We start from the raw sequence: 13,915 nt of genomic DNA on the forward strand, positions 1-13,915 counted from the left end.
CTTTTTTGCTGTTTCTTTGTCATTGTGGCCATGTTTGGCTAAGTTACCTCTGGATTCTTGCCTCTGAAAGTGGAGTCTTTGGACTAGAGCATCGGCATCTCCTGGGAGCTTTTTAGAAATGCAGGCCCCACCCCAAACCTACTGAATTGGAACTGGCATTCTAACAAGTCCTCAGAGGATGCATTTGCACATTGACGTTTGAAAGGCGCTGATCTAGGCCCTGCCCAAACACCCCCCTGCTCTGTTGATAACCTTGTTAGGATCATGTATGACCCTCAGAAATGCACCCTGGTTAATTCACTTGATGTCCCTGGAGGTGAGAGCATGGGTGCATGCCACTTGGCTACAAATGAACTTAATTTAGTAAGTGCTCGGTGCTGACCTGGGCCCAAAGACACAAAACCAAAAAAGGCATGGTTGAGCTCCCAGGAGCTCAGAGTCCAGTGGGGGACACAGAAAGTGCTACAGCATCGCATTGTCCATTGTCTTTATCTGTGTCATTTGACTTCCTTCACCCACGCAGAATTCCTGTCCCCTTCTCTGGAAACAGTTTCCCAGTGTACAGTTCACAGGCCACCTGCCTCCCAATCCTCTGGGTGCTTTTGTGAAAAGAGCAAGGGGTCACTCCAGCCAGGCCTTCTGAATCACTCTCTTGGAGTGAGCCCGGGCATCTTTATGTTAACAGTTATTATGCGTATTATAATGTAAGAACCACCCATGTGGGCGCTGCTTTGATATCCTCAGTGATGCTGCACTGTGATACGAAGGAATGTTTAAAAAACAAAAAGCTCAAATGTTCAAGGAGTCGTTCGGAGCTTTCCTTATCCTAAATTCAGGGGGAGTTTCAAGTGGCCTCCAAGTTCAAAGCTGCTTTTATCTTTGGCTGAGGCAATGTAAGGATCTTTGTGTATGGAATTCAAGGATTGTTCCAATCCACATTTATATATTTTCTAGCAGCACATTTTTCTAGGAGCAAATTACAATGCTTTGCCTATAGTGAGTTAACAGCATGAACATTGTTATGACAATCCCATTAGTTTCTTATTTAATGTTTATACTCATCTAATCAAATAAATTGAAATTGGATCATGGCTGTTGCACATCATAGCGTTATCCAGTTTAAATACAGGTCTGAAGGAAATAAAATTGATTTTTCTGTGCTACTTGCGGACACCATAGGTTATTGGTGTGCTGTTTGAATTTTCAGTTAGGTTTGTACAGAGGAGAATAAGATTAGGGCTTGGATTTTTTTTTTTTCTTAATGTATTACGTAAATAAACTAATATTTCATTCTTATTAGGGAGTCAGTTGCTTAAAAGTTTGATGATCTGCTTTCATATTTTTATTTAAAGCATGTCAGGTTTTTAATGTGGTTAATAATTTTGAGGAACATTTTTATTTTTAGAAAGAAAAAAAGAAAATAATAGAGTAGAACACCATTATAATACTCAGTTACTACAGTAACAGCTACCTTATTTTTCAGGGAATGAGCTGTAATATGTACCAGGATTTCACAGATAACTGAACCTATCTTTCAATAAACCAAATCCTTTTTTTAAAAATTGCCTTTATTCTGCAAACACCTTTTGTATACCTGCTCTGTGTAAGCACCATGGCCAGTGCTAGGGACTCAGAGTTGATCTAACATAGCTCTTTCTCAAGAAGAGACATTTCAATACCACTGACTGCTCTGAAAGCAGAGCAATGGGCCAGAAAACACAGGAAAGGATGGCAAGCCCTAGGGAAAGGGGAAAGGCTTCAGGGAAAAGACGACGTTTGATCTGCACCTTGACTCAGAAGTAGGAGTTGGCGAAATGGACATCTATTCCTTAAATTATTAAGGCATTACATGCTGATTATGTGCTCATTTCAAAAGTACCCATAAAAAATTGTAATTTATTAAATTTGATTATTAAATGTATTAAGCACTTACTGTGTGTCAGGAAATGTGCTCGCTGCTGAAAATATGAGGAACAGCCCACAAAACCACTCTTAGATTCGATAATCTGCTAGAAGGAGTCACAGAACTCACTCACAGCTCAAGGGTACGGATTAAACTCAGCCAAGAGAAGAGGTACATAGGGCAAGACCAGGAGAGAGCCACATAAGGAACTTCCGGTGTCCTCTCCCCGTGGGCTCATGGACAGCATAGCCTTCCCAGCACTGATGTGTGACCGTGTGCACAGAGTATTTGCCAACAGGGGAAGTTCATCTGAGCCTTGGTGTCCAGACTTCTTATGAGGGCTCCATCACGTGGACATGGTTGACCATCCATGTGGCTGAGTTATGTCTCTAGCCCCACAAGAGGTGGAACTAAGGCCAAATGACCCAAAGCCCCTACCCTAAATCACATTGTTAGACTATCTGGCGTGACCCGAGACCCCCAGGTAAACAAAAACACTCATATCAGGTATGACATTCCGTGTCTTAAAGACTACCTCCCAGAAGCCGATGGCAAGAGCCAGACCTCTTTTTGGCCAAGGCTGAATTCTTTACTATTCAGGAACAAAACCAAACCCCACTATAAGTTTATAAAACTCACCAGAAAATGAAGAAGACGGGGACTGTGCAGGAAGACTCCGGATGCTTGGGGTTGTGGGATGGGTGGTACTGTTAGGAAGATTTTTCGCAAGGAGGTAAGTAAACTAAGATCTGAAGGATGAGACAGATTAGCCAGGTGCATAGTGCAGTGAAGAGCATCTCAGGGGTAGGGGACAGTTGGTGCAAAGGCTCTGGGGTGGGAAGTAGCTGGGCGTGTTCCAGAAACTGGAAGGAGAGGAGGCTGGAGCAGACAGAAAGAGGAGGGAGTGTGGTTGCAGCAATGACTAGAGTGAAAATAGGGACCAGGTCCCAGGAGGCCTCAGAGACCCCGAAAATGATTGTGGACTTTATTTCCAACGAACAGGAAGCCATTGTAGAGTTTGCAAGCAGGAGCGTGGATGCTCGGATTTGTGATTTCTTTTTCTAAAGGGTCATGTGTGTGGCTGCAGTGAGAATAGCCGGTCAGGGCCAAGAGTGAAAACAGGGAGACTCCGAGAAGACTGTTAATGACCATCCCGATGGGAGGAGCCGGGGGCTTGGCACTAGGTGGTGACACTGGAGTCGGAGAGAGGGGGTGAGTTTGAGACAGCAGGAGGAGGTAGAGTTGGCAGGTCTTGTCATCCCTGCCAGCAGACCCTTGGCCGTCATACTGTGCTGTCACCAGTGGGCACCTGGCAGCCCCATCTGATTTGTGGCTTCCCCTTGGCTGTAGGCAGGGAAGCCGATAACCAAACTGACTAGAATTATGTGTAAGGAAGGAAAGGTGCCCTCTGACAAGGTGACAGGTGCAGTCCGGTGAAGTCAGTTCATGTCTCCAGACTAGGTGACACCTGTTGAACCCCTGCTGAACCCCAAGACTCAAGCCCACCCCCATGCCCACTTCTAGTATTGGCTGTGTTCCAAACAGCTGCGGTTGCCAGAGCAGTTCATTGTAAACAGTTCTGCTAAATCACTCAGGTATTACTGGTCATATATTCAATACACCGTGAATTAAATCATGCCCCCCGTGAAAAACAGTCGCTATCCAGAAAAGCCTAATATAAAATTGTCAGCACGGAGCCTGGCACTTAGGAAGAGCTTAATAAATGTTGAATGAGTGAGATGTTTAATCCTCTTTTAAAACAGGAACATTAAAAAAGAGCTTCCAGTATATCTGTGGTATGTTTTACTAAACCCAGACAAGGCCTTTTAGTTACATACTCCCTTGATTTTCCATGTATATTTTGTATTTTCTGTTCCTTTCCTTATAAAAGGAGGGATGGAACTTTGAATTTGGCAGAAAACATGGCTGATGTTCCCTGCCTGTTTCATTTTGTAATCGCTCAAATAACTTATTCTTGCCCAGAAATAATCAGGAAAAGGAAGTACTTTCAGTACACAAAAAATACGGTCAGTAAGAGACCTTGGGTTTTCCTTTCAGAACTGTGTTGGCCAGTGGCTGGCCAGCACTCTTACTTAAATGCTGTTGTTTAGCCAAGGGGACACTTTTCTGCTTCCAAGTATGTGCGGGAGGGAGGAAGCTCCCAGCTAGATGACAGTGTTGGGGTGCCATCCTGGCTTTAAGTCAACAGTGAACAAAAGGTGCCTTACGAGAGGCCGGGATAGGGAAGGTGTGGAGGGGTGAACCACTGTTATGGGCTTCGTGTAAATTGTCAAGGAATCTGTAAAAACTGCTTTCAGCTCAGTTCAAAACTTGCTGCCTGATTGATTAAACTACAGTTTGCTTCTGCTTAGTTGTAATATTGCAGAGGCTTTCTGGCTATGGGTTGCAGGACAGCCCCTCTCCCTGGCATCGATCACGCAGGTCGTTAAGAGAAACCGGAAACCCAGGCCCGGCATGTCAGCTTTTTAAAGAGGTGGGATTAGGATGAAGTTTCAAAGCCCTGGGAGTCCCAAAAGGGAAACATTCGGCACAGTATGGGGGTACTCTGCCCCTCTCTTTTGCTCACCTTGGCCCTGGCCCCAGCGGCTGGGAGCACCTGGCCGGGGGCACCTGGCAGGGGAGTGAGCGGTGGGCGGGGACGGGCGGGGAGCGGGGGCGGACCACGTGCCTCTCCAGCAGCCAATGGGCTGCGGCGGCGGGCGGGCCGCGCGTGGGGAGGCGCGGATTGCACTTGCTTCAACTTGAGACGGAAGGAACGCACAGCAGCTGGTGTGAGCGACCGCTGCGGGGTGGCTGGTGCCCGCAACCTGGTCTCGTCCCCGGCACGGGGGCGGCACCCTCGCCCAGCCCCGGGGCCGCCCGGGAGGCCAAGGTGAGGGGCGTGGGGAGGGAGCGGCGCGCCTTTGTCTGCAGGTGAGCGCAGAGGTAACTGGCGGGGTGGGCGCCCGAGCTTGCGCCCGGGAGACCCGACCCTCGGGACAAAGGCTGCATCCTCCCTTCCCCGGAGTCAGTGCTTTGCGAGGTTCGGGGCGGCCGGGAGGGCTGAGGAGGGCTCTTTCTGCCTTGCTGGAGGGAAGGATGAGTATTGTATGAAATGGAGGGAAGGTGGAGGAGTCTTTTGATGCAATTTACCGGGGTGGCAGGAAGCTGTTCAGGGGGTGGGCTGTTCAGATGGTCCACCCTGGGCATTTCTGTTGTGTCCAGTGTTATGATTGAGCAAATGAGTGCGTTCATCTCACATGCCCTCTGATGAATCCACGTTTATGTCCTCTTGTCTACCTTAGGAGTGAAAAATATTGCAGGTTCTTGGTAATCCGAGTTTTGAATTAAAAGCAATATCCTTTGGTGTAGAAAGACTGCGGTTTCAAATAATTTTAGTTGGATGACTTACAGTATTAGTGGACTTCCACGCAAATGTCTCAAATTCCCAAAAGGTAGAAAAGCTGCCAACTTATCACGTGCTTGTTCTTGGCACTGAAAAAAAAAGTAGATTTTTGGTTTGGGTTTTTTTGTTTTGTTTTAAGAAAAACGTGATCTAAATATTGAACACAACACTTGATTGGATTCTCGGGGAATCTGTGTCTTTTCTGTGTATTATCTATTTCCCTGTACTAGTATCGTATCCAGGCATGTCTATCGATTCCCCAGTTAATGTGTTAGCTGTGAATCTTCATTACTGCCTTGGGTGGGAAGAGGCGGGGGAGGAGCAATCTCATTAGTCTTTTCTTTCTCTTTATAACTGCAGCTGCAGCCTAGCTTTGACTAGTATCATGAATGGTGGATTCCGCCTGCTTTCCTCGTGTTGTTCTCTTTCTGGTTTCCTTAGACCCTGGAGCAGTCAGTTTCTCCTGCAGCCTTACTCTGACACTTTCTCCCCAAAGTTCAGATCTTTGCCACTGCCCTTGAGTTGTTGTTTGCTTTGTGAAGCCTTTCAGGACAGAGGTGTCCTGAGGCCTTTCCCAAGAAGTTAGATACATAATGCTTTGTGAGAACAGCCCTAAATCTGTATTTGTAAATTTTGTCTGTAATTTTATAAGTTACCAGCGGTTTTGTTGTCCAAAGTGAGATGTGTAGAACAAGCTTAGTAGGGGAAAGACTTTCTACAAGGCATCAGCCACTGTCCTTGTAGAAAGTGCTATCGGACTTGACTCAGAGTGAAGGCATGGGCTGTGTGTGCCGGTTTGGTCAGGAACCCACCTTTCTGACCACTGCTGGTTCGTTTATGAGTTTTTCTGTCGTTCTAACAAGTCCTGGCTTTTGAGCAATGGGGATAATTTATTTAGCAAGCATTTATTGAACACTTGCTATGTGCTTGGCATTGGCACTAATGATCAAATGGTAAATGCAACAAGTACCTTCTTGCTTTCTTGGAGCTCACACTGTTCTAGCACAGGACCCATTTTGGGTCCTCTGAACTGGAGCATCCCTGGGGAGTAGTATGGATGACCCCGAGGTGAGCCAGGAGGATGCTGCTGCTAACTGCTGCCCGGGAGGTCAGCTGAGCCCAGGCTGTGGGTACAAACAGATGGGGCCAAAGTCACCTCCGCGCCAAGGATGGAGGTATAGATCAGACCAGTGGGTCGTTGTGCGCTGGACTCTGTCGTCTTGAACATGCTCGCCTTGTTTGTGGATACCTCTCAGAGGAGCCTGGGACTGCAAGAACGGCCAGGAGACGCTGAGTTCTCAAAGAGTTCGAACAGTGGCATTGTTTTTTCAGATGCGGTAATTCCGGTCTGTTTCAAAAACTATCCTTCATGCAGTGTCCTAGTCTCACCTCGGTAGCTTTCATCTTGAACAGCCCCTCAGGGAAATGATCTTCATTCTGGACCACTGACTGAGCTAAGCTTTGTATCTGTCCCCAGTTTCCCAAGGGTTGAGGTGACTCCTAGGTTTAGAGACCTGGAACGTGGTTGGGAAACCCCTATCACGCACTCTCTACTTTTCATGGATTTGGGGGAGTGTACTGATGATAATTAATTTCTTACTTGTCTGGGCTTTCAGACTTTTCCACAGATCCCTAGGGTCATGTGAAAACATACTAAATAGTAGTGGAACTTGTCCTTTTCAACTGCCTGTTTTAAATAAAGACTATGACATTTCTGAGAAGGTCTTAGCTCTTTGAATTCCTTTGTTCTTAACATAGTACCTGGCATAGGACGCTCTCCATAAATAATTGAATTGTTGAATGAATGTAGGTGAAATATTTCATTTTCTGCTTTTAGGGTTTAACTATGGTTATCACACGTACTTGATATTTATAATCTATAGATTAATTTGCCCTTCAGCAGATGTGGAACATCCGTGTGTCAGGCATCTCGTGAGGTACATGAGGAAGTGGGAGAGATAGGGTTCAAAGAGGCGGGAGATAAGCTGGAAAAACAATTCAGGAAGCAAGATGATACGGATTATGATGGGTGCTGTGAGGTCAACAGCACAGTGCAACAGAGAGAGAGTACCTCGGTGGGGAAAGGGGCCACCAAGGGGCAGCTCATCCTAGGAGGTGGCATTTGAGCTGACCTTGAAAGCTGGGAAGAAGCCGGGTGTGTGACGGGAGCAGGAGGAAGGAGGACAGACAAGGGGTGCTCAGCATGTTCAGGGATGTGAGAGAAGGCCAGGGTGGCTGGAGCCCGGAGCGGGAAGTCCAGTGATACGTGCTGCGGTGGAAGAGGTGCTTGGGGCCTGGGGGACAAGATCATACAGGGCTTTTTGGTTACAATTGAAGGTTTGAATTTTCTTTGTAATGCCATGAGAAACCTCTGAAAGGTGGTAACCAGGGGAGTGCCATGATCTAATTTGCTTCATGAAGAAAGATCTCAGTGAATGCTGTTAAGGGGTATGGATGTCAGCAGCTGAGCTGGAAGCTGAGGGTTGTTATTGAGTCCTGGTCCGGGAAAGATCAAAGTGGTGGCAGAGGGGATGAAGAGAAGCGGGTTATGGGGGTTGAACTGGCAGGGTTGACTGTGGAAGATGCAGGACAAGGAGTCACCTAGGACCGTACCTGGATTTTTAGATTCACTGTTTATTTCTGTTGGATATGTGTATTAATAGAAATAATGACTGTATAAGGACAATTAAGCAATGAGCAACTCACTTTCAATTTATATTATACCAAGACCTTGACTTAATTCTGTCTTATTCTCCAGTGCAGATGAGCGGCCCTACCCAGTGGAGTGCTGTGCATTTGGCCAGCTTTTCCAGGACATTTTCACCCTTCAGTGCCCTGACTCTCCTTCTCAACTGGTTATCAGACCTTTGAGCATTTTCTCTGTTCTGTCATAAAAATGAAGGATCAAAGTAAGAAAGAAGACAGGTTTAAGCTTTAATCCATACGGAATTACTCTGCCTTTCCTTCCAGATTTAGAAGATACCGTTGATAATTGCATCTGAAGTTGTTTCTTTCATATACAGTATCCTCCATTGTTCCAACAACAGATATTCTGTTGTACATAAGACTTGTTCTATATCAATTTAAAATCAGAAAGAGTAATATTCCTTAGTAACTTTGCAGGAAATTCACTGTGCATTTTGCGAGCTAGAAAAGCCCATTTATTTCCTTGTATCTAAAAACTAGAGAGATGAAATACTTGGTCTCTGATGGGATTTTTTTTGGGGGGCCCCTCCTTCTGGCTTCCGATTCGTGAACATGAAAGCTTACAGTGTTTCTGTCAGTTAACTCTGGTTTTGAAACCATCTTTGGTTTGGGTTTGCAGAAAATATTTCTCCTGCAGTCAGAATTTTAGGCAGATGAGAAGGGGCAGAAGTGACTTGGGCTGCCATCCCTTCTGATCTAGAAGCCTGGACGTGTTACCCTAGAACATGTGAGTCTGGGGATGAATAAATTATGACAGCTGAAATAATTATGATAGAGGAAAAGCAGCTGCAGAGCACACCGTTGACAATCGGGGCTGATTTGACCCGATTCTGTCATGTCAAAGCATGCATCTGTTTGCCAGGTTACAGGAAAATGCTGTTGTCAAGGAGTCCAGTGCGTTTTGTTCTTTATCCAGCCCCCCGCACCCCCCAAAAAAGAAAAAAGAAAAACATTCTAAGAAGAGTCATAGCCTGCTAGTGACTCTTCCAAAATCAAATGGCTGGAGCAGAGACCCGTATTGATTCTGGTTCTCATTTCGGGCACCCATGTAGCATTTTAGTTGAGCAAAAGATATTTTGATTGTAAAGCTGCAAATTGGAAGAGTTCTTACTCCTGCTTCTGGGTGGAATAGTTTCCAGCTGGCCCTGGAGTTTGTCACCTGTAAGAAGGATTATTCCACCATCTCAGCCAGTCGCAACGGGTTTAATACACACTTGGTTCACTGCTCTGCTGTTACCATCTTGAAATTCGTAATAATTTTTTCACGCAGGGCCTTGCGTTTTCATTTTGCACTGGGCTCCGCAAGTCATTGAGCTGGTCCTAGTCTCGCTGTTGGTCCATGTTGTGTGTTGCACCTCTGAATCAGGCCGACATCTAGAGCAGGGCTCCACACTTGTTCTGTGAAAGTCCAGATATTAAATCTTTGGGGCTCTGTGGTCTCTGTTGCAGCTCCTCAGCGCTGTCACGCTGGCACAGAAGCAGCCTTAGGCAGTAGGAGATGAAGGAGTACGGCTGTGTTCAGTGACACCCTGTTTGTAAAAGCAGACAGCGGGTGGTTGGACTGTGGTCCTGGGGCCATCGTTTGCGACCCCTGATGTAAAGGAGGACCTGAGTGGAAACCACAGTGACAACTGAAATAGAGATCTTGTCCTTTGGAAGCAAGAAGGCTCGGTCACCTTTGGGCAGCTTTATGGTGCTCTGAAAACCAGTCTCCAGAGAGCACTCCTGAAGAAGGTCAGGCTGGTAGGGGTACTTCTGCGGCAGACCGTCATTTGAACGTCCCTGAACCCACGCTTGAGCTTCTTCGAGATGGCATGTTAATTCTGTTTGTCAAGTGTGAAGACATATGGACCATAAAAGGAAGGTGAACTCGGACAGTAAAAACAGGATGCTACCGTGATGGGATTGTGGTTTTATTTTTTTTAAGATTTATTATATTTGAGGGAAAAGAAAAAAGATTATGGAGTAAGGAGGCTAGCTGTGTATAAGAAGTAACCTCATCGAACAGGAACGGTGTGTCTTCTTTTGAACTGTGTCCAGAAGTTAACCCCTGCTCAGACAGTGTAGCATCTCCCGGCTGGGGATGCGGGGGGCTTTGGGGGGATGCTCTGTGCGGCCTTATATATAGTCCAGCTCTCCATACTTCCTCTGCCTCCGCGTGTATGGAAATGTGTTGTCTGGGGTCTTTTCTCTAAATGATAAACAAAAGTTTATTTCTCTTAGAGTACAAAGATAAAGAAGAGTATCTGGGGAGTCAGTAACTCTTGATAGAAATCAATGTACAAGGGAAATTTATATATTGATTTCTTTAGGAGCAGAGGAACCGTTTTTCATTTAGACAAATGTTCTAAAGAAGGAACCTAGTTAGGGGCTCTGGAAACGTTTCTGCTGGAGATGATCAGAGTATAGATTTGCTTTGCTTTCAAATTGAGTCACAAGAGATTAATAATCTTCTAAGAACTCGCTTCCTGCCCATTCAGATAAAATATATGTTTTATTAACATTATTTCTCATTGACATGAGAACAGAATGTGAACTAAAGCCATTATTAAAGTGCTGGCTGTAATAAACGATAGCAGTAGAAAAAGAAATCCAGCCAAGTCCCTATTATTCACGGCATTATTCTCTTACCAACATGATCAGGAATAAGAGAGGAAGACCTTTGTTTATGCTACTTAGTTATTAGTAAAAAATATTTATTGATTACCTATTATGTGCCAGGCAGTGATGAGTGAACACTTACCCATGGTGGTGAGTGAACAAGGCAGAAACGTTGCTGTTCGCGCGGATTTTACTTTTCTGTGGGGCAGAAGGAAGGACAGACAGTAAACAAATAAGCAGGGTAGTTTTAGATGCCTTGAGAGTTGGTGGTGACTGGGTGGTCCGGAGGGGTCTTCTGGAGGTAATGATGACAAGGGGTCCTTCATGGGAGATCTGGGGGACTCAGTGTCCAGGCAGCAGGAACAGTGAGCACATAGGCTCCAAGGCAGAAGCGGTGGGCGTGTTTGTGAACACAGTATGGCTGGAGCCCAGCAAGGGTGGGTGAGGCAGGAAGTGAGGTCAGAAAGTTAGATGGGGAGTGTGGGGTTGGGTGGGGGAAGAGTCATAAGCAGGGGAGCAACAGGGTAAGTGTCTGCTGTGTAAAGAATGAAGTCCTCAGCCTTTGCCCTGCAAAGTTATTTAGACCAAACACAGCACTTATTTTTTTTTAAACAATTTCTTAATACCAGGAGATCTTCCTTTCTCCCTCCCTTCCTTCCTTCCTCCCTCCCTCCCTCCCTCCCTTCCTCCCTTCTTGCATTGGGTCTTCGTTGCTGCGTGGGCTTTCTCTAGTTGCGGCGAGCGGGGGCTACTCTTCATTGCAGTGCGCGGGCTTCTCACTGCGGTGGCTGCTCTTGTTGCAGAGCACGGGCTGTAGGCATGCAGGCTCAGTAGTCGCGGCTCACGGGCTCTAGAGCGCAGGCTCAGTAGTTGTGGCGCCCAGGTTTAGTTGCTCTACGGCATGTGGGATCTTCCCGGACCAGGGCTCGAACCCGTGTCCCCTGCATTGGCAGGCGGATTCTTAACCACTGCTCCACCAGGGAAGTCCCACAACACAATTTTTTGTCACCAGGTCCAGCTGTGGTGGAACCAAAAACCTCATAGGGATGGAGACAGGAGCAGAGAGCTGAGGCCACCTTTCTTCATCAAGGGGTGAGGTCCTGAGGAGAGCCCATTCATTGGGAAGGAGGCAGGCTCAGAGATTCTCTCATAAAGTGAGAGTCGCGAGGCTCCCCTTCAAGGGTATTGTGTGGCTTGGCGTTAACGTGCACCAAGAACAGAGCCTGGCTGGCTGGGTGGCAGATTGAATAAAATGGGAACCGCTAGTGTTATTTTGTTTTTAGCAATCAGTCATTCTAGTGTTGATGTCTATTTTTGTGTAGGTATTATTGAGTCTACAGAGTATTAGGGATACTTGTCTCTACATGTAAGTTTCCATAATGTAAGTGGAGGCCAAATGTCTTTTGGCCTTTTGTGTTATCTGTACTCATATTCCTTCTGTCTGCACAAAGGAATGGGGGTTGGCTATATAGGTATAGCCCTAAAGCCTCTTGAAAATTCAGAAACAGATTTAAGAATGTGTCTTCCCCACAAGAGGCCCTCTGTGAGACTGGGTGCATGGAGTTGAAGGAAATTCACCCACAGGCTTGCCGTGGTTTTAACTCAGAGCCTGGTCTGTACCCTGCCAGTGGTTGGTGCCCTCGTGGCACTTCTTGCATGGAAACCACTTTCCCCGTACGGGGAACTGTCATCTTCCCCGCTCTGTACCAGAGTCTTTAAATGTTCCCTTGTTCTCAAATCTTGTCAGATAGGGGCCTTCTGGGTATCAAGTGTTTTGTTTTTTGTTTTACCATCTCTACTTTCAGGAAGGAAGCCAGCCCATGGTTTCACAATTCAGGTATATTTTACATTAATTTTATCCTTTGATTGTGCCCTGAACTTTATACCGTGAAACCATAATGTGGCATGAATTATCTCTCACTTGAGAACTCAATATAAGTTGTGTGTGTGTATTCTCTTTTTGCTCAGATATTCAGAGAAGCAAGGTTTTTTGGTTTTTGTTTTTAACTGTAATACAGCACAGATGAAAGCAGACACTCCTTAGCTCTTGCTGTCTTCAAAGACGGACTTAAAAAAAATTCTCATTTCCTGGTTGCTCTCAAATATCCTTTTTTGCCTCATTGGTAAGCTGACTGGTAACTGTTGTGTCTTCTCTCTGGTGACATGAGAAAGTCCTTTGTTTAGAAGAATGTGCCTTGAATTTCAATAACGTTAAACCACTTTAGATCCACAACTTCACACTTATTCTAGTTGGAATGCTAAGGCCTGTGTCTGCTAGTCACCAGTTAACAGGCTCCCTGGTGCTGGGGTAGGGGATAGGGGTAGACAGGAGCAGGGAGGTGGGAAGGATACTCGTTTTGCAAAGGAAGGTACACTTGTCAGAGAGAGGTGTTCCTGCTGCAGTTTGGTTCTGGGAAGGACAGAACCTTTCCCTGAGCTGCATTTTCTGAAACTCACTAGACACCAGATGGTAAATTTGCATAAACTCAGAGTTCAGTTTGGAGGTCTTTCACCTGCAGGGTGTGGATTCTAAACGGGGTCTGTGAATGAGTTTCAGGGATTATTGAACTTCTCCCCACCACCACCTTGCGATGGTGTGTGAAAGTGTGGGTCTGTACGTATTTCTAAATGGAGTGTTTTCATCAGAGTCCAAAAGGTTCCATGATCCAAAAGAGGTTAGAAACCTTCCTCTTGGCAGACCTCCTCCCCCTCAGTTGGTAACGGCACTACTCGGCGTACCCATCCGGTCCACACTGCACACCGTCCTGCTCTGAGAGTCTGTGAATAAATGTCAGGGACAAAAAACTTGAAGCTGGGGAAAAAGAAACTGTCAGGTTCATGAGTTTGTTTGAGAGCCTTCATGACATGAAGTTTTGTCTTTACTTCATTGCCACGTGGGTAATGCTGGTCTGTGCTGGCGCTCAGGAGGCTCAAAGGACTCTCAGTGATGGCAGACGAGCATGAAAAAGTAGTCCGAAGCAGAGAGCTCTGCAGACGTGGAGCGAGAAGTACCCTGGCAAGTCTTTGCTTTTACATGCTCAGTTTGTGAAAAGTAGACGGTGTGCATTGCATAAGAAGTAAGTGGCTGTGCTGGGGAGATGCGTCCTCTTCCAAAGAGCTGGAGTAGACATTGTTCTTCTGGTATGCTATTTTGTGTGTGTGTGTGTGGAATTTCCTATTCATTTGGATGCCCGGTTACACATGCCAAGTAGTTCTGTTTTTTTCAGGCTTATTTTAATGAAAACATTGCCAATTACTCCTCCGTTCATTTTCCCAAGAAACAGCCGCCGAGAACGTGG

The 13,915-nt window shown here is 46.1% G+C and overlaps 1 protein-coding gene across 17 annotated transcripts in view; it reads left to right on the plus strand.

Moving 5' to 3' along the window:
• The window catches only part of APBB2 (amyloid beta precursor protein binding family B member 2), a 369,238-nt gene that overhangs the window by 329,612 nt on the left and 25,711 nt on the right, over positions 1-13,915 (plus strand). The window contains exon 1 of one of the 17 annotated variants that reach the window (XM_024731669.1): positions 4,674-4,796. The exons of 13 other annotated variants lie outside the window; for them this stretch is intronic. The gene's annotated coding sequence lies outside the window, so the exon portion shown is untranslated. Of the gene's footprint in view, positions 1-4,673; positions 4,838-11,121; positions 11,141-11,687; positions 11,709-13,915 lie in introns of those variants that run through there. 3 more of the 17 variants (XM_024731667.1, XM_024731666.1, XM_024731665.1) reach the window with 3 other exon arrangements.

This window comes from Neophocaena asiaeorientalis, unplaced genomic scaffold (assembly GCF_003031525.2).
Source record: "Neophocaena asiaeorientalis asiaeorientalis breed wild unplaced genomic scaffold, Neophocaena_asiaeorientalis_V1.1 scaffold39, whole genome shotgun sequence".
NCBI lineage: Eukaryota > Metazoa > Chordata > Mammalia > Artiodactyla > Phocoenidae > Neophocaena > Neophocaena asiaeorientalis.